Source organism: Apodemus sylvaticus, chromosome 20 (assembly GCF_947179515.1).
Source record: "Apodemus sylvaticus chromosome 20, mApoSyl1.1, whole genome shotgun sequence".
NCBI classification, from domain to species: Eukaryota; Metazoa; Chordata; class Mammalia; order Rodentia; family Muridae; genus Apodemus; species Apodemus sylvaticus.
In genome coordinates this window covers 16,457,249-16,479,710 of record NC_067491.1, presented here as the reverse complement: position 1 = coordinate 16,479,710, position 22,462 = coordinate 16,457,249, and the positions used below count along the sequence as shown (strand labels likewise).

Below are 22,462 nucleotides of genomic sequence, written 5' to 3'. Positions count from 1 at the left end.
CTCACCTATGTTGTGGCAGCAAAGTTTCTAAAAAAAAAAATTCAAAGGAGGTAGAGGTAGGATAGCCCTTTCTGTTCACCTGAGAGAAAACCAGATGCTAAGAGGTCTGTTCTACACTGTGGAGCAATCCTTCATCTATCTGGACAATAGTTTTGTGACAAATGACCAACACCACTACACTCTCTGGGTCAGAGTTGCATCCTGTCTCAGCAAGACTGGACCCCAGTGCGCACACAACATTTAAATGGCCCCAGGTGTTTCATTAGGTTGATAGGAAATGACACACAATTTGGGTGCACTGAATCTGGACCAGCGTATTTTTCATAAAAGATTAACAATCACTTTCTGGCTTTTTAGTAATCAGTAATTGCAACTGAAACTGCTCTCAATGAAAACTAGATGGAGGTGCTGGAGAGCTGGGTCTTCTGCCACCATACAAACTCTGGGCTTCACTGATGTTTAATACTGACCACCATCTAGTTGAGATTGCCTCTCGGGTCAGGTTTATTGTGACAAGAATATTGCTAGAGGACCAAGCAAAAGGAATTAGTTAGACTGCACTGCTAATACAGTGCTACAGTTTTGAGCAAGACTCAGAAGCTGGTGTGTGGAAACATGCTGCTTGATCCAGTAGCCTGAAACACATCGGTTGCCCAGGAAGATCCTGCTGTGCACTGACACCACCACAACCCGAGCCAGTGGCCCTGAAATTCACCACTGCTGCTACACACTCACTGTCTCTGCCCAGGTCCTCAATCCCTGAGCTCCTCCTCTCCCACTCTGCCTGTGGAAATCAACTAGAGTTCTGAAACTCACCTCCATGCCATCAGAGTGCAATGTTCTTTCCTATTTTCTTCAGTCGTGTTTTGAGAGGGAATCTGTTGCATTTTCCCGGTTGCAACTTTCTTTCTTACCAGTCTTGAGAAACATTAAGTCATGCAGACTACTGAAGGGGCTGAGGGAGGTTGGTCAGTATTGGGAAAGGAGGATGGGTGGAAAAGACAAGGAAGAGATGCCACACATATCTGGAGGAGTCACTGAAAACAGTTCTGAAAGTAAAAACATTTCAGTACAAAAGATACAGAATGCTAAGATCCTTGTGTAGATACATTTGAAATGTGAAAACAGTTTTGTGAAAGACATCCTGGGTTTTAAGCTCTTATTTAGCTTTTGACAGTTTTCTATTTGGGGTGTCTTTGCATCTTTGCAATCTAATGCTGCCAGTGGACAATGTTGGTTCTAAAGTGTAAGCAACTCCAATTGCTTATGCCAGCCTTTACTTGTTCCTCAGGATCCAGAATGTTCTTGCTTTCATAGAACTTATATAAGAATGTCACAATGACTGAAAACAGTTTCCTTTTTTTTTTTCAAACTATTTTTTTACTGGATACTTTATTTACATTTCAAATGGTACCCCCTTCCCTGGCCTCCCCTCTGAAAATGCCCTATCCCATCCCCCTCCCCCTGCTCACCAACCCACCCACTTCCACTTCCCTGTCCTGGTATTCCGCATACTCAGGCATCTAGCCTTCTCAGAACCAAAGGCCTCTCCTCCCTTTGATGTCCAACAAAGCCATCCTCTGCTACATATGCAGCATGGGTCCCTCCATGCATACTCTTTGGGTGGTAGTTTAGTCCCTGGGAGCTCTGGGGATACTGGTTGATTCACATTGTTGTTCCTTCCGTGAGGCTGACAGCTCCTTCAGCTCCTCGGGTCCTTTCTCTAGCTCTTCCATTGGGGACCTTGTGCTCAGTTCAATGGCTGGCTGAGAGCACCCACCTCTGTATTGGTCAGGTACTGGCAAAGCCTCTCAGGAGACAACTATATCAGACTCCTGTTAGCAAGCACTTGTTAGCACCCACAATAGTGTCTGGGTTTGGTGACTGTATATGGGATGGAACCCCAGTGGAGGCAGTCTCTGGATAGTCTTTCCTTCAGTCTCTGTTCCACACTTTGTCTCTGTATTTCCTCCCATGGGTATTTTGTTCCCCCTTCTAAGAAGGACAAAACTATCCATACTTTGATCGTCCTTCTTCTTGAGCTTCATGTGGTCTGTGAATTGTATCTTGGGTATTCCACGCTTCTGGGCTAATATCCACTTATCAGTGAGTGCATACCACGAGCGTTCTTTTGTAATTGGGTTATCTCACTCAGGATATTTTCTAGTTCCATCCATTTGCCTAGGAATTTCATGAATTCATTGTTTTAAATAGCTGAGTAAATTGTGTAAATGTACCAAATTTTCTATATCCATTCCTCTGTTGAGGGACATCTGGGTTCTTTCCAGCTTCTGGCTATTATAAATAAGGCTGCTATGAACATAGTGGAGCATGTGTCCTTATTACATGTTGCAGCATTTTCTGGATATATGCCCAGGAGTGGTATAGCTGGGTCCTCTGGTAACACTGTGTCCAATTTTCTGATGTACTACCAAACTGATTTCCAGAGTGGTTTTACCAGCTTGCAATCCCACCAGTAATGGAGGAGTGTTCCTCTTTCTCCACATCCTCTCTAGCATCAGCTGTCACCTGAGATTTTTTTTGGTTTTTTGTGTTTTTGTTTTTGTCACCTGAGTTTTTTATCTTAGCCATTCTGACTGGTGTGAGGTGGAATCTCAAGGCTGGTTCTCAGTTGGAGGTGTAAGCAACTCCAGTTGCCTATGACAGCCATTTACTTGTTCCCCAAGAACCAGAATGCTTGTGCCCTCATAGAGCTTATACAAGAATGTCAGAGTGAAAACTGTTTTCAAGAGTGAATTGTACAAAATCTAGGCACAAAGTCTGTGTGGGAATAGATAGACATGATGGGGGAGGTTCCATCTGGGATATACTTGACAGGTATCACAATAAGAAAGTGTTAGGGTTGGAGGATCACTGAAGGGGAAGAACCCAGACTCAAACAGTATGCAAGAACAAAGACCATTTATTCTGCAGAACAACCAGCATGCAGGAGCAACCACTGCTTCAGAATGGCGACCCAGACAAAGACACTTGAGCTCCTTTTATAAGAGAACTGGTTATTAAATCTTTTCTGATTCAAAACTGTGACGGGCACTCTGCAAGTCTTCAAGTACCGTGAGTTAATTGCTTCAGAAATAACAAACATCTGAAACCTAAAGCACATTCCAAGTAGCTGTAAAAACCATTAACCAAAGGGCATAAAGAAGGAGCTAAGGATTTACGCTATAGGTGCAAGAACAGAAGATGAAATATTGACTGGGTTTGTCTACACAAAACTTCAAGGACAATTTAGTTATGCCTTTTAACTCTCCATGAACTTGTAAACCTAGTAACAAATTATGAATATTTAACCAGATAATTAGTCCTAGTAGATACACCTGTAGACATTATTTGTTATAAACCACTTATTCAATTTATGACCTGAATTTATGTGCAAACTTGTAGTGGACTTTCAAATCATGTGATCATGCACTCTGAAAGACAAACAAGTACTAAGAACAAAGAGCAGAGGCAGGCCTCCCTTCCCTTCTTCTTCCTGAGATCTCAACTTAGAGCCACCACCACAGTTCTTTCAGAGATAGAACAAAGGCTACTTCAAAGTAACTTACACTTAAGATAGTTAAACATTTTATTATTATGTTGTTAGAGTTAGGTAATCTAAGACCTAATTAATGGGTGCCGGATGGGCTGCACTTATAAGCCTTGAATGGTTAACCACAGGTGGGCTGTCCACACAGGTGGCCTAACCTGAGATAACTCCTATTCTTGTGGCTATCTTTAAGCTGTTCCTCGAGTGCAGAATTTTATTGTCTTGTTCCTGGACTTTGGGATCTGCTGCTGGAGCAAATGGTTTATGGCCTAGTTTCTGAGTGCAGACAAAATGGGATAAAAAAGTTCCCTTCAAAAGGTTTAGAAATTTAGGTAGAGTGGGTGTGAAAAGGCATATTGTTTTAAAAAACAAACAACAACAAAAAAACAAAACAGAGGAAGGACTGAAAAGATGGATGACTTAGAGGTTAAGAACATGCAGAGGACCAAGGTTTGTTCCTACCTCACAAGGTGGCACACAACCATCCGTAATGTCTGTTCCAGCGGATTTGGTGCCCTATTCTGGCTGGTGTGCACATATATTCAGGCAAAATATTTGAACACATAAAATATAACTGAATCTTAGAGGAAAAAGGGAAGTGTGACAAGAAAACCTGAGGAAGACTGAGAAGAGTCCAGAAAGTTACTGAACAGTAAGGAAGAGAAGACTGAAGGGACAGGGCCAGATCTAACTGCTGAATCCCCAAATAGAATAGAATCTACAACTTAACCCAAAGGACAACCAGAAACTATTTATGAACACTAAACTTGGCAGTGATAGGCTCAAAATCTTTCCTAAAAATTATGTATGATTGGACTCTAAGAGAGCTGCTATATGTGTGACATATCTGGGTGTTGGAGTATATTGAGCTCTGAAAAGGAATAAGAGGCATTGGAGATATTTCTTAAAGGTTATCACCAAGATTTGGTCACTATCTACACTGTATGATTATAAATGAAAGAGAAACAATAGCTTTAATTGTCAAGTGTTCGAAGGAGCAATCATTTAAACTTTAAAATTCTCACAAAACTCATATGCATAAACAAACATTTTACAGATGAATAATAGGTATACTGTATGGGAGGGGTAAAGTGTCATACCAAAAGAAATGCTCTAAGTGGCTTGGGTTTAGATTCAGGTAATTTCCTGAATTTCATTCTTCTTTTGATTCTACAACACATCCTTATAAAATAGAACAGAAAGGGGAATACATTCTTGTGGGACTCAATTCTGACTCTTGACACATACGGTGTCTACTTATCCTTCCCAATTCTCACCTTACACACTGTAAGGCATCCATCTATCCCTTTTCTGTCCCTGACACCATGCTGCATACCATATAGCTTTATAGTTAGCTCTATATCTATTTGTATCTATCTATCCATCTATCAATCTATCTATCCATATCTACATATTTAAAGACATGAGTTTTCAGGATAAAGAGTTGACTCTGTGGTTAAGAACACTTACTTCTCTTGCAGAGAAACAGGGTTAAATTCCCACTACCCTCATGGTGGCTCACAACCATCTGTAACTCCAATCCCAGAGAATCTGATCTCTAAGGGTAGCAGGCATGCTCATGGTGCACAAACATATGTGCAGGCAAAGCACTCTCACACATAAAATAACAAAGATACATCTAAAAAATTTAAATATAAGTTGTGAGTTTTCTTTTAAGGTGGTTGTCTAGTGTAGGGAATACCACTAAGCATTTGGAGAACATCTGTGAATAGATATCCCTGCTATTGATAAACTCAGATCATTACACCTTTCTTTATAAGCACTTTCTCAATTCTCCATTGTTTTTATTAACTTAAGCTTTCAAGACCAAAGCAAGTAGAACGTGGGCTGAAAGTGTTCCTCTTTGTATTTTATACTCAGATGTTTCCTTCCTACTTTGGTCATGTTATAAAACCCTCTTCTGAATTTACACAATAACTGGGTATTACACATCAAGAAATATAATTGGGAAATTATAGTGCAATCTCTAAGTAAATTTTCCAACATGTTATGAAATCCAGTTTTGGTTGCAAAGATCTGAAGTGTTCCCATTTTTGTTTCCTGTTTTCAAGATTTCATTTCTGTATTCAATGTGATCTTTGTATCTGAAGTTCCACATGTTTCCATTTGTGTCTACACAATGGTATACTCATTAAATTCACTTTCCTTGAACTAAAAATTGTTTATTTCAACTTCCAAATGAATTGTAATAAGAGTACAAACTATGGGAAAGATTAAGGAAAGTCAAACTTATCAAGGAACATAAAGTGCCTTAACTTCTTTTCTTTCCTTCTTTTCTTCTCCATTTTTATTCTCCACACTCTCTTTACCACAAAGCCACAGCCTCAGCCCAACATCTTTTTTTTTATTCGATATAATTTTTTATTTACATTTCAAATGATTTCCCCTTTGCTACCCCACACTCCCCGAAAGTCCCGTAAGCCCCCTTCTCTTCCCCTGTCCTCCCACCCACCCCTTCCCAATTCCCCGTTCTGGTTTTGCGGAATACTGCTTCGCTGAGTCTTTCCAGAACAAGGGGCCACTCCTCCTTTCTTCTTGTACCTCATTTGATCAGCCCAACTTCTTAACAACAGTAATTTGTATGTATACATAGAACAGAAGATGGTTCTCTCCTCCTTTTGGTCAACACTCTAAAAGATAATTGGCCAGTGATAATCAGGATAATTTAAGGTTCTTTGTTTTCAGATATTTAGGATGAGGCACAGGTCCCCACATACACTGGGCAAGCAATCCACCACTGTGCTATAGATTGCTCTAGTCAGGAGTTTACTTTGACCATCTTACTCTGCTCTTCCTCTCTCCTACAGCTCTTGGAGGTATCTAGTTGCTTGTATGGAACAGTCTATGTCTTAGTCAAGTGGAAATTGAACTCACAAACACAGCACCATTTATACATTTTTAAAAAAGTTTATGGAGATGAAATGTTTTTATTAGGGGTGAAGAAACACATACATACAGCAGGCACACAGAGAGAAAAGATTCTCTGCGAAACAGCATGGGTCTTGGGAAGCTGACACCTAGCCTCTCCTCGAGGACTACTTTTTTGTAAGTCTTTGAACGGTCTTCTTCCCCTAATTTAGGGTTAGTCAGTTTGAAGAAAGTTTTGCCTTTCTATTGTATAAACATGTCCTAATATGGACTTCAACTTTTTGAGCCAGTCCATCAGTAGGAGCCCTATTAGCAGGAGAAAAGCCCATAAGGTTTAAGGTGTTGGCTTTTGCCTGGGGTCAGGAGGGTAAGGAAAAAGTCAGCCATCTTGGAAGTTGACCACATTTATGACATAGATTTGGCCTCTCTCCCTATCTGTCTGCCCATCAGGGAGTCCATCTAACCCCTAGTCCCTCATTTCCCCCCGAGGTCACCCTAACTGTTAAAGGTTTGGGGAAAGCTGTTTCCAAGCTGGCAAAGAAGATATAAAGGAGCAGCAAGCAGAGAGCCTCAAAGAAGGGCCAATCAAAGGAGGCACCATAAAACTTAGCAGATGGCAGATCCAGAATGTAAGGCAGTCAGTCCTGTGATGGCAGCATGGACCCTTGAAGTATGTTATGTGAGGGAGATAGTATGCCTAACACACAGAGCATGAGACTCTTAGTACTCCTATAATCTCTCCTGAGAACGTGTAGCTGTCGAGCAGCCCTGGAGAACTGGGCATATCTGAAAGGGAGGGAGGTTGTAAAAGAAAAAGGAGAGGCAGGCAAAAAAAGGATGAAGCCAAGACAAAGGTTTCTCATCAAGACTCAAAGATTAATTTTCAGATCTGCATGTACATAGGGAAAACCCACAGACTCGTGCTTTGTTTCAGCTGGATAATGTTGCAAAGCAAGCTCAACAGGCAGTCTGCTCCTGCAGGAAACTGCAGGTGAGGCAAGGTGGGAGACTTCCACCCTAAGCCAGGTAGGTCAGCAGAAGACCAACTGCGGCAAACGATTAAGGTCTATATAGCCTGCTCAATGCTGAGGGAAGGGGACAAGAGTGTAGGTTGGGAAATAGGCATGACAGTTTTACCCTTATTAGGGGAAAAGAACAGCAAGAAAAACATCCAAAGAACTCTTGGCAGGCTTTGACACAGGGGTAGTAAGCCTGGTTATTTCTTTTCCACTGCTGTCCATTTTATGATGCATATCACAGGGGAGGTCATCGGTTTGGGCTTAAGTGCATGAGACTTTTCACCAGCTAATGTCAGTTCAGAAGTTGACCATAGGGTCTCCTCCATTACAACCTCAGGGGCAACATTATGAGACAAAGATAGTGAGAAAAACTCTTTGACATTATGATTAGCATACATTAAGTCCTATTTAGTAAGGTGATGATGAGTAATCATATAACTGGCTGGACCATGTACAAGACCTCTGTAGAAGAGTAAGGTCAGAGAAATGGGTGTTATATCTAGATGACTATAAGCTTTGTTTGATAGGTCGAAGTGTAACTGTACAATAATTGTTGGTTACATTAGACCCCTGTATGTGGAACAGATGACTGAAACCTCAGTAAGAGAAGTCAGTTAGAAAATTGCCCTGTTGACCACTCCCTCCAAACTATAGTGCCCCTGCCCATGTAGCAGATGTAATGTCCACTGGGCGTGGACACTAGGAGCCAAATCTAAGTGAAATCCAGGCTTCATTCAGTAAGGTCACAACCAGACATCAGAACCTAATTGATACTCTAAAAGAGAGATATAATTGTCTCTTTTTTATAGGATTGTCCAGCAATTTCCCAGAGATACCACTTAGGAAATCCTGAATAATTTCCCCAAGCTTGTGAGTTTGATAACAGGGCTCTGGCAGCTTCCTTTAGCCAAGGAATGAACATGGGCAGTTAGGGGTCACAATGTCGTATTATACATTACTCTTCCAGAAAAAGAGTGTTTCATGGTTGATTTTAAAAAATTGAATTAAGAGATTCATTAGTGAGAAATAGTTATTCAAATAACATCTCCCATGGTTAAGTTTAATGTTGAATATTCCAGTCCCTTGGACTGATTTAAAAAACATATGTATACTGACCATTCTAACTCTGGTTATACTATACTGGCTATTCCAATGTCAAACCAGTTGACACTGGAGGATCAGTTGCTATAGCTAGTGTTTTTAAACTAATGTGTAATATTTATAAAGCTTGAACAGAAATTAAAGACTTTAAAGTAAACCTTAAGTAGAGACATTATTTTTTTAGATTTACTTTATGTATGCAAGTACACTGTCACTGTCTTTAGAAACACCAGAAGAGGGCATCGGATCCCATTACAGATGGTTCTGAGCCACCATGTTGCTTGCTGGGAATTGAACTCAGGACCTGGGAAGAGCATACAGTACTCTTAACTCCTGAGCCATCTCTCCAGCCCAACTAGATACATACTTTTTTCTGAAGCTAGTATCTATCCAATCTCATGCTTTACACACTGTGAATATTTTATTCAAACCCTCATAACTTGCAAAAGCTTTTTAGATTTTTTTTTTCCATTTTGGGGGGGAAAAGGTAGCTATTTAAATCTTTATACACAAAGCCTTTCTTTTTTACTGTTTTTATTTGTACATCCTAACATCTGTTTTCTTTAATTAATACCACCAGACACGGTGATGCTAATCTGTTGTGAGACTGGGGTGTAGGTTAGATTAAGTTCCTATAACAAGCCAAAGTTCTGGTTCTAGCAAAGCTCACCCTGGGCAGAAATTCCTCTCTGCCCTGTCTATGAAGAGCAGCCCATTACCTTTTATCATAGACATCTCTAAATCAAGAGATAAAGAATAAAAATCTGTGCTGGAAATGATTTAGCCATTTAGGACCTTAGAGGTACAAGGCCTTTACCCTTGGGCTATTTTGCTGTTCTTTCCTTGTTACAGTTGGGGCTGGGGGTGGCAGACTGTGTGAGGACACTGGTTTTTGAGGCTGATTTGAGACAAACATGCCTGAGTCTAAAGCAGGGAAACCCAAATCCCACCTCTAGAGCCACTTTAGTGAATTTAAACAGGACAGGAAAAGTTGCCAATATAACACAAAAAGCACTTGCTTCTCTGTAAAACTGAACTCAGTGGCTTATCCTAGTCAGGAACTTGCTGTTGAGTGGACAGAACCTTCAAAGTACCTGTCCTCATCATCTGTATAGAGTTTGCAAATGAGTCTTGTCTGTGGGGTGTCACTTTGGAAACCCAGACTGAAAGAGACTAAGCATTTTGTTTTCTTTTAGAGTGCTATCAGAAGCATTTATTTAAAAGGCTATCCTTTGGTTCTTTACACTTGGTATGGTGTGCGCACATGGCAGCCTGTACTCATGATCCAGCGGGATCAACTGGACAGAGAGATCTGCCTTTACTGTCTAATGTGGAATCCTCTTCCCAGCTAGTCTGGGAGTGGCCAAGTAAAAACTTGTGCTCACAGTCAGTGTGTGTGTCTGCAAATGGAGGCAGACACCATGGAAAGCTTAGCAAGTACAGCTCCCTAGAAAAGGTGGGCGGTGCTTTGATTTTTATTTCCTTTGAGCAAGGAGGGCAAAGGGACCCAGAGCTCTGAGGCTTTTGAACTGCACACAGGTTGGCTACATCCTCAACGATTCATTTTATATGGTCAAAAGCTTTTTGAAAACATGCTTTTTTGTTTTGTTTTGTTGTTTTTGTTTTTTGGTTTTTTTTTTTCTTGATTTGGCACAAAGGTTTGTCAGAGTCTGTATATCCATACCGCAGTTTTTAGCACATTCTGCATGGTCTGCAGGTAAAAGACATTTGCACACAAGGCCTTTCCCTCTTGCTTACAGAAATGCTTCATGAGACGAGGCCTAATGTTTTCTTCCTAAGCATTTGGGGGTTGACCTTGCCCCAAATGTCCTAGAGGCAAGCCACCAAGGACTCTGAATATGGCGTCTGTCCCTATCTGTGAAGCAAATCAAAGACTGTAAGAGATGGGCAGATGATGGTCAGTTAATATTCCTCGAGTTTCTTGGCCCACTATGAAGACAAGGCTCCCAACCAATGGAAGTGTGGTTACATTGACACACACACACACACACACCAGGACCATTTCCCAATGTGGGAACTGCTTACCCACGACTGCAGTCCAGGTCTTGGTTTTCAATTATACCCCAGCTACCACTACTAGAAGTGCATTAGTTCCCTCCTAACCTTCCCTAGGACAGATGAAGGTGAGAAGCCCCTGAGGATAGAACTTTTTCTTTCCCTAGAAGCTACATATTCGCTTAAGGTCTTGATTGTAGTGATGTAAACTCAAGTAAACTCTTGTGTCATGAACAGGGGAGTAGAACATCAGCACTCAAATATAGCCTGAAGGAGTGAAAGCTAATGGGACTACCATGCCCTTGGCCTGACATAAACTCTCAAAGTTTCTGGCAGATGGAGCTAGGGGAGAGATAAGGAAGGTGGACATTCCTTCAGGTGACATAGGAAGGAGGAAAGCTCCTATACCCTTGGCTTTCCCTGGTCCGAGTCCTAGTCTCTTAATCTGTAACTCTAGATTACATTTGTTGTTGTTCAGATAGGAAGAAAGCATGATTCTCACTCAGGGTTAGTTATTTATGTATTATTATGCAAGAGACTGGGAAATCCCTTAGTTCTGTCTCCTCTAAAAACCAGTAAATACATTATATAAAATATCATACCAAAATTAAAACACAACTAAAAACTGAAAATAGGGAGAAAGAAAATCACTGGTTATTTATTTATTCATTCATTCACTTTAAGAGGGTTATCTAGATTGGGTGTTCCCTTTGCAATTCACCATTAAAACCTCCCTTTGTTACTGTAATGAAAAGGCAAAAGCAAGTGTACCCAGGGTGCCACAGGGCTGGAACAAAAGCAGACAAGTGTGAAACAATGGAGTGCTGGGGTGGGGGATAACTTTCTCTCTCAGGTAGAGGCCCAAGGCTGAAAAGACAGGCATTAAGACCCAGAAGATGCTATGCCTCCAGACTCTTGCTTAAGCAGCTCATTGTGCCCTGGCTGCAGTAGCTGCACATTGTCTACCACCTGGTCTTTTTTCCCTTGAGTCACCACTGGGATCTATGTTTTACCAATATTCAACCCTGAACCACTACAGATCTCAAAAGTGTTAGCTGCCTTTGTTAGTAGGCCAGTGTTGAAGGCACATTACATTTGTTGTTCAGATGGGAAAGCATGATGCACACTCATGGTCATTTATGTACGAGACTGGGAAATCCCTTAGGTCTGCATCCTCTAGAAACCAGTATCTTATATAAAACATCATGTCAAAATTAAAACACAACTAAAATAGAGAGAAAGAACACCTTGGACATCTTGTGTTACCTCCTTAGTCTAAAATGAAAAGGGTTTCTCTAGACCCCTCAGTTGGACCTGGGAGATTTATGGGTGATATCATTTTGTTTTATACCACATGGTTACATTAACCAAGATGGTGGTGACTTCACTTGGTATTTTCCCTCTTTATAATACCATTAGCTAGCAAAAGTGAGGGCCATGTCACATGGCTGCCACGATGTTACAGAGGTCTGCAGCTAGGATGGTGGCTTTCTGCACATGGTAAGTTCATCTCCACAGTAAAGTGATTTCATACTCCATCCTGCACAAGTCCCGGGGGATCTCGGAGATATATGTGGAACATTTATGCCTTTTTTCTTAAAAAGAAAGACCTTAGATTCACGTGGATATAGGCAACACTATCAGTGGTCTAGGCAGGTAGGTCTAAGATAGAACAATAAAGACACTCGGGGAGGAATTTCACAGTGTCAGCTCAAGAAAAGCAGAATCCACAGGCAACTGTCAGAGCAGCTGCAATCAGTGTGAGGTTTCTCTCAGATTGCCTCTAGAAAAGGAGGGAAAAGAAATTTAGCCATCAACAGTCTCTCTGATTTGGAAAGGGGACAAAGATAGGATGGGAGGTACAGGCTTGGTACCTCCCAAGGTTCATCTGTCTCCACAAAGGGCAATTTTCCAGTGAATATACCTGATTGTAGCACCCAGATTAGGTTTACCCTGAGGTGTGAGGTAACAATGCTGGAGCCAAGCTTTGGGTAATAGTGCATTTTAATTTCTGCTCATAAGTTTCTAGAGTAACTTGCTTCCTATGATACACAGACATTAGGGTTAGAAGAAGAATTATCTAAGGGGACCTTCTTTGTTAGAGAGAAGAAAGCAAAATTACCTTCCCAGTGAACCTGCCAGGTGGCGCACTGCACGTTTAATCCAGCACTGAGGACATCTCTGTGAGTTCAAGGGCAACCCGGTATACATGGTGAGTTCCAGGACAGCCAGGGCTGCTTCAGGCAGAAATCCTGCCTCAAAACAAACAAATTCCCATCCCATTTCAGGATGGCAAAAAGGTACCAGTAGCTCAATAGTCAGACACCTTCCTCTCCTTTTAGGGTTTGACCTTATTATACTTACCTTATGAATTAGTGTTCCTCAGAACAAATCCTGAGAGGAAGTCTCATTAAAGTAACCATCTAAGGATCCTGATAAGCGTCATTTACTCTACCAGTTAGAGAATAAAAGGCAGGAAAATTCTTTAGTGTGACAGGTGGCAGTAGGGACATTGTCAGACTCAGAAAGTAGGAGCAGACAGAAATCAGGTAGTCAAGAAAAGCTTTTATTGGTGTTGTGGAAACACTCACATCCAGAAAGTTCAGAGAAGACAGCCTCTGCCAAGCCCTAATTGTGGGCCTTTTGACAAAGGCTAACTAACCTATAGATGAGAGCTGCTATTACTATCAGTGTATCACACATTTCTTTAGTTAAAGAATGTTCACTAAAACTCTTTGCTGTTTCTGCAGATAGTAATCAGAATTTCACACTGTGGAGAGGTCACAGGCCCAGAGGCTACTTACCTTTACTCAACTACTTTTAGCCCTGAGAGAGCCACTCCCTGCCCAGCTCTGTGCTCAGACTCACAGACAGAAGCCTTTGGAATCTAGTTGCTTGGGGATCCACAAGCTTCCACCAACCCCAAACTAAGAATGCAGACAGCATCAGGGAGCATCTCCGGGGTACAGACATGCTTCCCCAATCTTGCCACGACCACCCACCTCTCTGATGTACCCATCAATGTATTTAAACTTGTCCTGTTTCCTGACTTGTCTCAAGACAAGCAACTAATAAACACAAGTATATCAAGTATAGCTACAAACATAAATTATTGTGATATAAATCTGAGTTATGGTACATTATAATTAAAAAAGAACAAGAACTGGGCTGAAGTTGAAGCTCATGGTAAATGCTTGCTCACACGTGTGCAGCCCTGGGTGAGCTGCCCAGCTGCACGCTTGAGAGAGAGCAGCACCTGAAACCATGACATGGCCTGAAGGTGTCTTCCCTGAAAGTTAGGGTAATTCCTACTACTGTTACTCAATACCACTACACTCGGTCAAAATTTTTTCTAGGACAGTGGTTTAGAGGAACTCAAACATTCCTATTAATGTACAACATTAATGTAGTAATATATTTGAACAACCCTAAATAAATCACATGGATGCTTACCAGCAATTATCTCTGTGATAGATAAAACTGAATACACACACACACACACACACACACACACATCTTTGCATCACAAGATCAATGCAATGAAAGCAGAATGTTCATGATTTTTAAAACATTTTTAAAAGAAGTATTTTATTTTTATTATATGCATGTGTGTGTCTGTGTGGGTATGTGCATGGGAATGGTACTGCCCATGGTATTCAGAAGCGGGTGGTGGACACTCCCACCCCATCCCTGCTCCCCTGAAGCCTGGGGAGGGGGCTGGGCCAGCTCTTCTCTCTCACACCCTCAGGTATCTTTGCTCTCAGGGCCAGCTCCACTGTGTTGCCCAAGTGAGGTACAGGGCTCACTCACCCGTACTCAGGGGCCAGTTCTCCTGCTTGCCTCAGGTGTCTAGGGGTAGAGGACATCTCCTGCACCCAGCCCCACCTCCACAGGCCACTTCACACCTGAGGAGTGTTGGGGGCTAGATCTCCTTCGATTATGACCCAGGCCAGATGACCTGAAGCCCAGCCATCAAGGTCAGCTCTACTGTGCTGCTCAGAAGTGCAGGGCCTACTGTCCCAAGGGCTGGGTCCCGAGACGGGTAGCACCAGCTATCTTGCTGTGAAGACCGCAGGGACGGCTCACCCAGTGCTGCAGATGGTGAGGGCAAGGCAGGCAGGGCATCACCCCTGCACCCACCCGAAAGGAGTGGCAGGGCCAGTTCTCCCACACTCTAGCTCCCTGGGCTGACTTACCTGCACCCACATCATCAGGGTCAGTTCTGCTGTGCTGTCCGGGTGAGGAGTGGGGCCTATTCCCAGTGTTGCAGCTGGTAAGGAGCAGGGAAGGGGCAGCTCTCCTGAGCTCATGCCCTGTGGACAGCTTTCCTGACTCCCGGAGGTGGGAAGGTGGGGCAGGGGAGAGCATCGCCTCTGCACTCGTGTCATCCTATGGCAGAGCAGTGGTGGGCTCAGATCTCCCACACTCATGCCCTTGGGCCCCGCTCATCCACATCCCTGCTACCAAGGCCAGCTCCGCTGTGCTGCCTGGGCAAGGCGAAGGACCCACTCTGCCAAGTGTTCCTGCCTGTGAGAGACAGAGCCAGCTCTCCAGAATGCCACATCCAGCAAGAGGTGGGTCCGATTATACATGGCCTCGGGATATCCATGTGGTCCCTGCAGACTGCCCTAACCAGAAGCATTCCCCTGTTCTCTAGGGGTACCATGAGTGTGGACAGTGACAGGACTGCCCCTGCCGCTGCTGCACAGCCACTGACTCAGACCTAGCCTTTAGCAGCAGCTTGGCCTGGGACCTCAGCCTGGCCCCAGGCTGGTCACTCCACAGGCTACTCCTCTCCACCCTTGAGTCTCCAGAGAGGCCAGGTCTGTGAGCGGCATGGCAGCCACAGATCTTTGTCTTCCTCCTCCTTCAGGCTGGGCAGCCTAGATTTAATTTGTTTTTATTTTAATGAGTCCTAGTCAGAAGATGGCTTTGGCCAGCAAGCCAGACATCAAGCTAGGATGAACAAAGAACAGCCAATTGTTCGGCCCCTGACTGATATAAGAACACCAACAACAACAACAAAGGTGCCTCTTTGCCCATTGGCTAGGTGGGCTGGGGATTATTATTCCTTTCTTTTTAAGATTTATTTATATTATGTATATAAGGGCATCAGATCCCATTACAGGTGGGTGTGAGCCACCATGTGGTTGCTAGGAATTGAACTTAGGACCTCTGAAAGAGCAGCCAGTGCTCTTAAACCGCTGAGTCATCTCTCCAGCCCTGGGTTACTATTTCTTATTGCTGAATTTTTAAAAGCACTTAAACAGGTACTTGTACTGTAAGTAAACATTTCCTCTTTTGTTGTGTGGCTGTCTTTCCTAACACCATCTGTGGAAGAGTAGCAGGTTTTGATTACCATTAGGTCTAATCTATAGGTTTCTTTTATGGGCTATATTTACTTTAGTTCAAAGGTTTTGTTTATTTGTTTTTGATTGGGGGTTGCTGTTTTCTTTCAAAATTTTTATTTAAGTTTTAAGTTTCACATTTGAGTTTATGAGCTATAATTTTGAGTTAATTATATGCATATATGAATCCAAATCCACTTTTTCACACACATATACACATAAATAATACCATTTAAGCTTACTAAGTATCCAGAAATAAAACTGTAATCTCAACTGAAATAGCAACTTTGTCTCTATGGCAACTTAACTAAAGGTGGTTTCCACTCTTCTCTGTAATGCTGGGATGAAATTAAGTCAGTTCGATACACAGGTGTTTCTGTTTGCTCTGTTAATATTGTTTTCCGCCTCTTCAGTATTATAAGGCATGAGGGGACTTCCTCCAGCAGAGCCTTCGATCTGAGAACTAACAATATCCCAGAGTTCCATCTACCTGTGTTTCAGGCTCTGTCACCTCATTTCAGAGCTGTAGGTGAGCATACTGCTACTCGGGATACCATACCAGCCTAATGAGTTGCTTTGTTCTTCAGTTTAGCCTTTGCTTCTGTCAGTGGAGGTCTCGGGCACAGGTACTGCCCACCCATCCTCTGGCCTTTGATGGCAGCTTTCCTATGCCCCTAGGAAGGATCTTTACAGCACACTGAAATTTGTCACAGAACAGACAACTTCATACTACTTTTCACTTTGACAAGGTTTTGATGCAATATGTATCCACACATAATTTTTAGATTTCTTCTAATCAATGTTTCCTCTCTCTAAAGTGTATGGAGAAGACTAAAGAGGTTCCAGAATGATATATTGGTGGAACTTTTCCTTATTATATATGGCCATTTTTACTAGAAAGATGTGGAGCCCTGTGAGTTTGAAGCCCACATTGTAAATCCCAGGAAAGCCAGGGCTATGTAGAGACACCCTGTCTCAAACAAACAAACAATACTATGGTAGGGACTTTTCCATGTTATGTTTAGAGATCCTCTCTGTTGTGATTCCTTACATATTTCTAAAGGGAAGCAGGACAAGTGAATGCTTTCCTGCATTGCTTGCACGCCTGTGGTTTCTCTCCACTGTGAGTCTTCTCATGGTATCTAAGGGAACTGTGACAAAGATGCTGTTACATTATGCATAGGCACACAGTTTATTCCTTTATGTATCTGAATTTTTAATGCATCTGAGCAGAACTCTATGTCTGACAGCATTCCTGGGTGTCTTACAGTCCTCGAGCTTTCTGCGTATCCTCGCACTGACCACTGAGAAGAACTGAAGGGGCTCCCGTCCTTCTGCACATGCAGTGGCTGCCTGCTTCTCACGCTCATGTGTTTGCGTCCTGTCTGACACGCAATGATCGGGTTTTTTTTTCCCCTTGAATTTTAATAAACATCTTCAATGGTCGAGACTTCTCTGTTCTTTTCTTACTGTTCTTGTCTTTGTTTGGGGGAGGAAGGGTGGGGTGGGAGTAGCAGCCAGGTTCCTGCCATCACCCTCCTGTAGCATTTCTTCCGGGACGATCCATCAAAGCCCATCCCTCCTTGACAAGAGTCACAGTAGTAATTGCCTTCCAGTAGTAATCCTTATGCATGCTTCCTTTGTTTTATGTGTGTGGTTGCTCTGCCTGCGCACCATGTGTGCCTGCGCACCACATGCCTGCCTGATGCTTAAGGAGGTCTGAGGAGACCAAAGAGGATGTTGAATCCCCTAGAGCTGGAGTTAGAGATGTTTGTGAGCTGCCTTGCAAATGCTGTGAATCAAACCCAGGTCCTGTGAAAGAACAACCAACACTCTGAACCACTGAGCCATTTCTCTAGTCCAGTGCAGACATCCATAATTCTCCAATTTAAAGGCACTGGCTAGCTAAGTGGATTATGAAACAAGGCTCAAATCTCCTGTTGTCCTCACAAGTGCTCCTGAGCTGAGTGTTTACAAAACAACAGAGGCTGAGCCACCCAGGGCTGCTCTTGTCAGTCAAGTCAACTGGGAGATTTTTTTTTTTTAACTTGCCTGCCCTATTCCCTTTGCCTTCAGAAAACTCTTTGAACTTACAGGAATGACCACATGCCTCAATAGGGACTCCCTCTCAACTTTTCTATTTCCAGTGTTGCTGCCCATCACCCTTGAGTAAGTAGCTTTGATTCTGAATCAAACAACCACAGTGAATGTTTGAACGTAGACTTTCTCTACCATTAAATGTCTCTACCACTAAATTCCATTAAATTTCGATGAAAAATAAGTTAACTTGTCTTTACCCCATTGTATAATGGGCTCTTCCTTCTGTTTCAGTGGTGAGAGCAGCTGTGGCCTCTTCCTTCCCCAAAAGAACTCCTTAGCTCTCTAGAGTCTCTGCATCTTTTTGGTTCTGTTTTTTAGATAGAGTCTGGAGTAGCTGGCCTTGAATTGCCTATAAATCCCAGACTGGCCTCAAACTCTAGAGCCTTGTCTGTAGCTCCAAAGTCCGAAGGTTAAAGCATTTTTCAATATGCTTTGCTTATTTCTTTTATTCTTCCAGTCTGTGTCTGTGTGTCTATGTGTGTGTATGTGTGTGTGTGTGTGTGCACATAATCTATGGAAGCCAATGGTGCTATTAGGTGTTCTCTTTAATTACTCTCCACTTTTTGTTTTGAACCTGGGCCTCACTGACTCACTAGCTTGGCTCACCAGTGTGCTGAGCTCAAGGAATCCACTGGTTTGGCCTCTCCAGCATGGTGATTACAGGTTGGCCCCACCCTGTCTAGCTTTTTATGCAGGCACTGGGCCTTGAACTCAGATTCTCATGTTTGGGTTGCAAGCATTTTCACAACTGAACCACCTTCTCAGCTTTTCTTGCCTTTAGTTTCCTTCTGGTCAGGTTTTGGAGTCTTTATTTATTCCATTACTGCAACAACTTGGGATTTCTGTATGTTACATGCTGAGAGCATGGTGAAGAGAGGGCCCTTCCAGAGTCTGTGGGGAAAAGACAACATTGGTATGGAAGGATTCACCTTTGTCGTCTCCTCTGGAGCTGAGAGGGAGCCTTAATTTTCAGTGGTCAGCCCTGGATTACCATGTTGATGCATGACAAAGCAACAACACCACCAGTATCCTGGTAACAGAGAAACCAAGCAGAAAATCTGTTCTATGTTTATTAGCGACATTGTGTCTTGGTGACAAGAGGACCATTTATTGGCCCTTCCTAAGGACTGTGCTAACAAGAGTAGCAACAGCTATGGTAAATGCATCCAATGGAACTGCAATGCAGCTTCAAGATGAAACAAGAGGTTAAGAGCACTGACTGCAGCCGGGCAGTAGTGGCATACGCCTGTAATCCTAGCACTCGGGAAGCAGAGGCAGGTGGATTTCTGAGTTCGAGGCCAGCCTGGTCTACACAGTGAGTTCTAGGACAGCCAGGGCTACACAGAGAAGACAAAAAAAAAAAAAAAAAAAAGACAAAAAAAAAAAAGAAAAGGAAACTGCTCTTCCAGAAGTCCTGAGTTCAATTCCCAGCTTACAACCATCTGTAATGAGATCTGATGCCTTCTTCTGGTGTGTCTGAAGACAGCTACAGTGTACTCATATAAATACATATAAATCTTTAAAAAAAAAAAAAAAAGCAGGAGCCAAGAGGACTGACACCCTACATACAAAAGCACCTTTGGAGGCACAGACTATCAAAGGAAGAGGAGATTGCAGAAGAAAGAGCATGATTTTCTAATAATTATATTAAGAACCTTAATTAGTGAAACACATCTGCGTGGCAGAGGAAGAAAATAAGGAATTTTTATACGTTTCCAGATATAAAAATTTGAAAGTGTAATTATAAACATTTTCAGGTAAAACTGAAGATTTACATGGAAAATATTCCTGATAAAATTCAAAAAAATATATAGAAAAACATATTAAAATTGACTAGTTCATGAAAAATTATACAGATAAAATGGTAGACATAAAAAACCATTCTAAATTAACTGCAGGTGGAATTAAAAACATTTTGTGATAAAATCAGAGATTTTCTTTTAGAATTATTTTTATGCCTACCATTTTATCTGTATAATTTTCCATGATAATCTTCAATTTTAACATGTTTTTCTATATATTTCTTCAATTTTATCAGAAATACTTTCCATGTAAATCTTCAACATTATCAGAAAATGTTTATAATTCCACTTTCAATCAACTTAGAAATACTTTTATGCCTACCATTATTATAACTATATAACATTTTCCATGATAATCTTCAATTTTAACATGTTTTTCTATATATTTCTTCAATTTTATCAGAAATACTTTCCATGTAAATCTTCAACATTATCAGAAAATGTTTATAATTCCACTTTCAATCAACTTAGAAATACTTTTATGCCTACCATTATTATAACTATATAACATTTTCCATGATAATCTTCAATTTTCATGTTTTTATACATTTTTCTACAATTTTATAAGAAATATTTTCCACGTAAATCTTCAATTCTATCATAAAATATTTTTACTTCCTTTTTCAACTAATTTAGCAATGTTCTTTATGTCTACCACTTTACTCTTTAATTTTCCATGAAAATTGTCAATTTTAATGTTTTCTATATATCTCTTCTATTTTATCAGAAATATTTTCCATGTAAATCTTCAATTTTATCATAAAATGTTTTTACTTCATTTTTCAATAAAAGAACAATGAAAAAAAAACAATGAAACCCACAAGTTTCCAACCTCATCTTACCATGAACAGGTCATCCGCAGCTGAATTAGCACCTTTAGAGATCACGTTTCCTGTGCGTGATACAAAACTGGCTCCAGGGGCCTTGCTGATGTGTACCTAAGCAATCTCTTCACGATAAGCAGCTTTTCCGGCTTGCTTCCGACTTGCGGTCATGTGAGGACATCTATTCTTGATCTGGAACTTTCCAGCTCCCAGAAACCATGAAAATATATTTAAAAGATGATACATCATTAATTCGTATTACTCTAGTCAGTTATTTATATTCTATAAAGCTGATCTCTCCAGTGGGAGGGTATCACTGTCTATTCCATGACTTCACTGAAATGACACTTTGAAGACTATGAGACGTTTTCAACGATTTGTAAATGATCATGACCAAGGCTTTAGAACTAGCTACTGAAGCTTGGTAAACTCACTAGTGTCTCCAGGCATGAAGACAAGTGTCAGTCCCCCAGTATGTATCAACAGCCAGTATGGTCCATGGAGGTGCAAAGCCTCACACAAGCTGAACGTCCCAGGCTCCGCAGGCACAGCATAGGCACCTAGGCCTGCCGAGACTTCATGATCATTCCAACATTCATGTTGTTCCCAGAAAAGTGTTTCCCTCCCACCTGAAATGGTATATCTTCCTGATTCTTCCTTCCTCCTCAGTGTTTCCAAAGGCTAAAAAGGGCTGAACACTTGACATTTAAGTTATTCTCAGCACCTTGAGCAACCATGAGTTTCTCCATTCGCAGACATTTGCTACAAAAAAAAAAAAAAAAAAAAAAAAAAAAAAAAGAAGAAGCTGAGAGGGGCTGGAGAGATGGCTCAGCTGTTAAGAGCACTGACTGCTCTTCCAAAGGTCCTGAGTTCAAATCCCAGCAACCACATGGTGGCTCACAACCATCCATAATGAGATCTGACCTAATGCCTCTTCTGGAATGTCTGAAGACAGCTACAGTGTACTCACATATAATAAATAAATAAATAAATCTTAAAAAAAAAAAAAAAAAAGAAGAAGAAGAAGCTGAAAATAGCATTTCTCCCAGGCCACAGGTCCACAGATAATTTTTAAAGAGGTGTGTGTGTGTGTGTGTGTGTGTGTGTGTGTGTGTATGTGTGGTGTGTGTTTGGGGTGTGTGTGTGTGTGTGTGTGATGTCTGTGGAGGTAGAAGAGTGTTGGATTACAACACTGGAGCTGTGGTTACAAAAGATATAATCTGCCCAATGCTGGTCCTTCAAAAGAACAACATATACTTGGCCTGTAAGAGTTTCCCTGGGACACTTTCTTGATTGCTAATGTTGGCAGCCCGTTTGACTTCAGAGACTTCGTCTTGTACACTGTCTAAATGCTAAGAACAGCTGAATTCCCAGAAACGGCTGCTGGCTCCAGGTGCCCCACAGGGACTTAGACCACACGATGTTACCCTATGTTTTGCAGGTCAGCACCCACGTGGGACTGAAACCCTGCAGCTGCTCTCTATCCAGGCCAAGCCACCATGAAAGCCATTTAAGTACTTGACAGGTACTAACCCACTTATAATGTCAGCTGTGAAAAATAGTTAGAAACATATGTCATGCATGCACCTGATTGGTTGTCCCTGCCCCACCTAATTTATGGTTTTTTGCTTTAAAAGTTGCTATGCCATTTCCCCCTCCCCCCTCCCACATACATACAATGGTTTAGATCCCAAACCTAGCTGTTTCCCTGATATATCAGTGTCTGAATAAAGACGCTTTTATTGGCTTGAACTTGGTTCCCATGGTGGATTATTTCCCAAATCCTCGGACACTAACACTAACTGATATAAAG

At 41.8% G+C, this 22,462-nt stretch overlaps 1 long non-coding RNA gene across 1 annotated transcript; it reads right to left on the bottom strand.

Annotated features, from left to right (window-relative positions):
* Positions 1 to 10,140: 10,140 nt before the first annotated feature.
* On the bottom strand, positions 10,141 to 21,430 carry LOC127671002 (uncharacterized). Its single transcript, XR_007974656.1, has 2 exons — positions 20,668 to 21,430; positions 10,141 to 18,914 (listed from the first exon to the last, which is right to left on the bottom strand). It is a non-coding gene; the product is annotated as an uncharacterized LOC127671002 (long non-coding RNA).
* Positions 21,431 to 22,462: the final 1,032 nt, after the last annotated feature.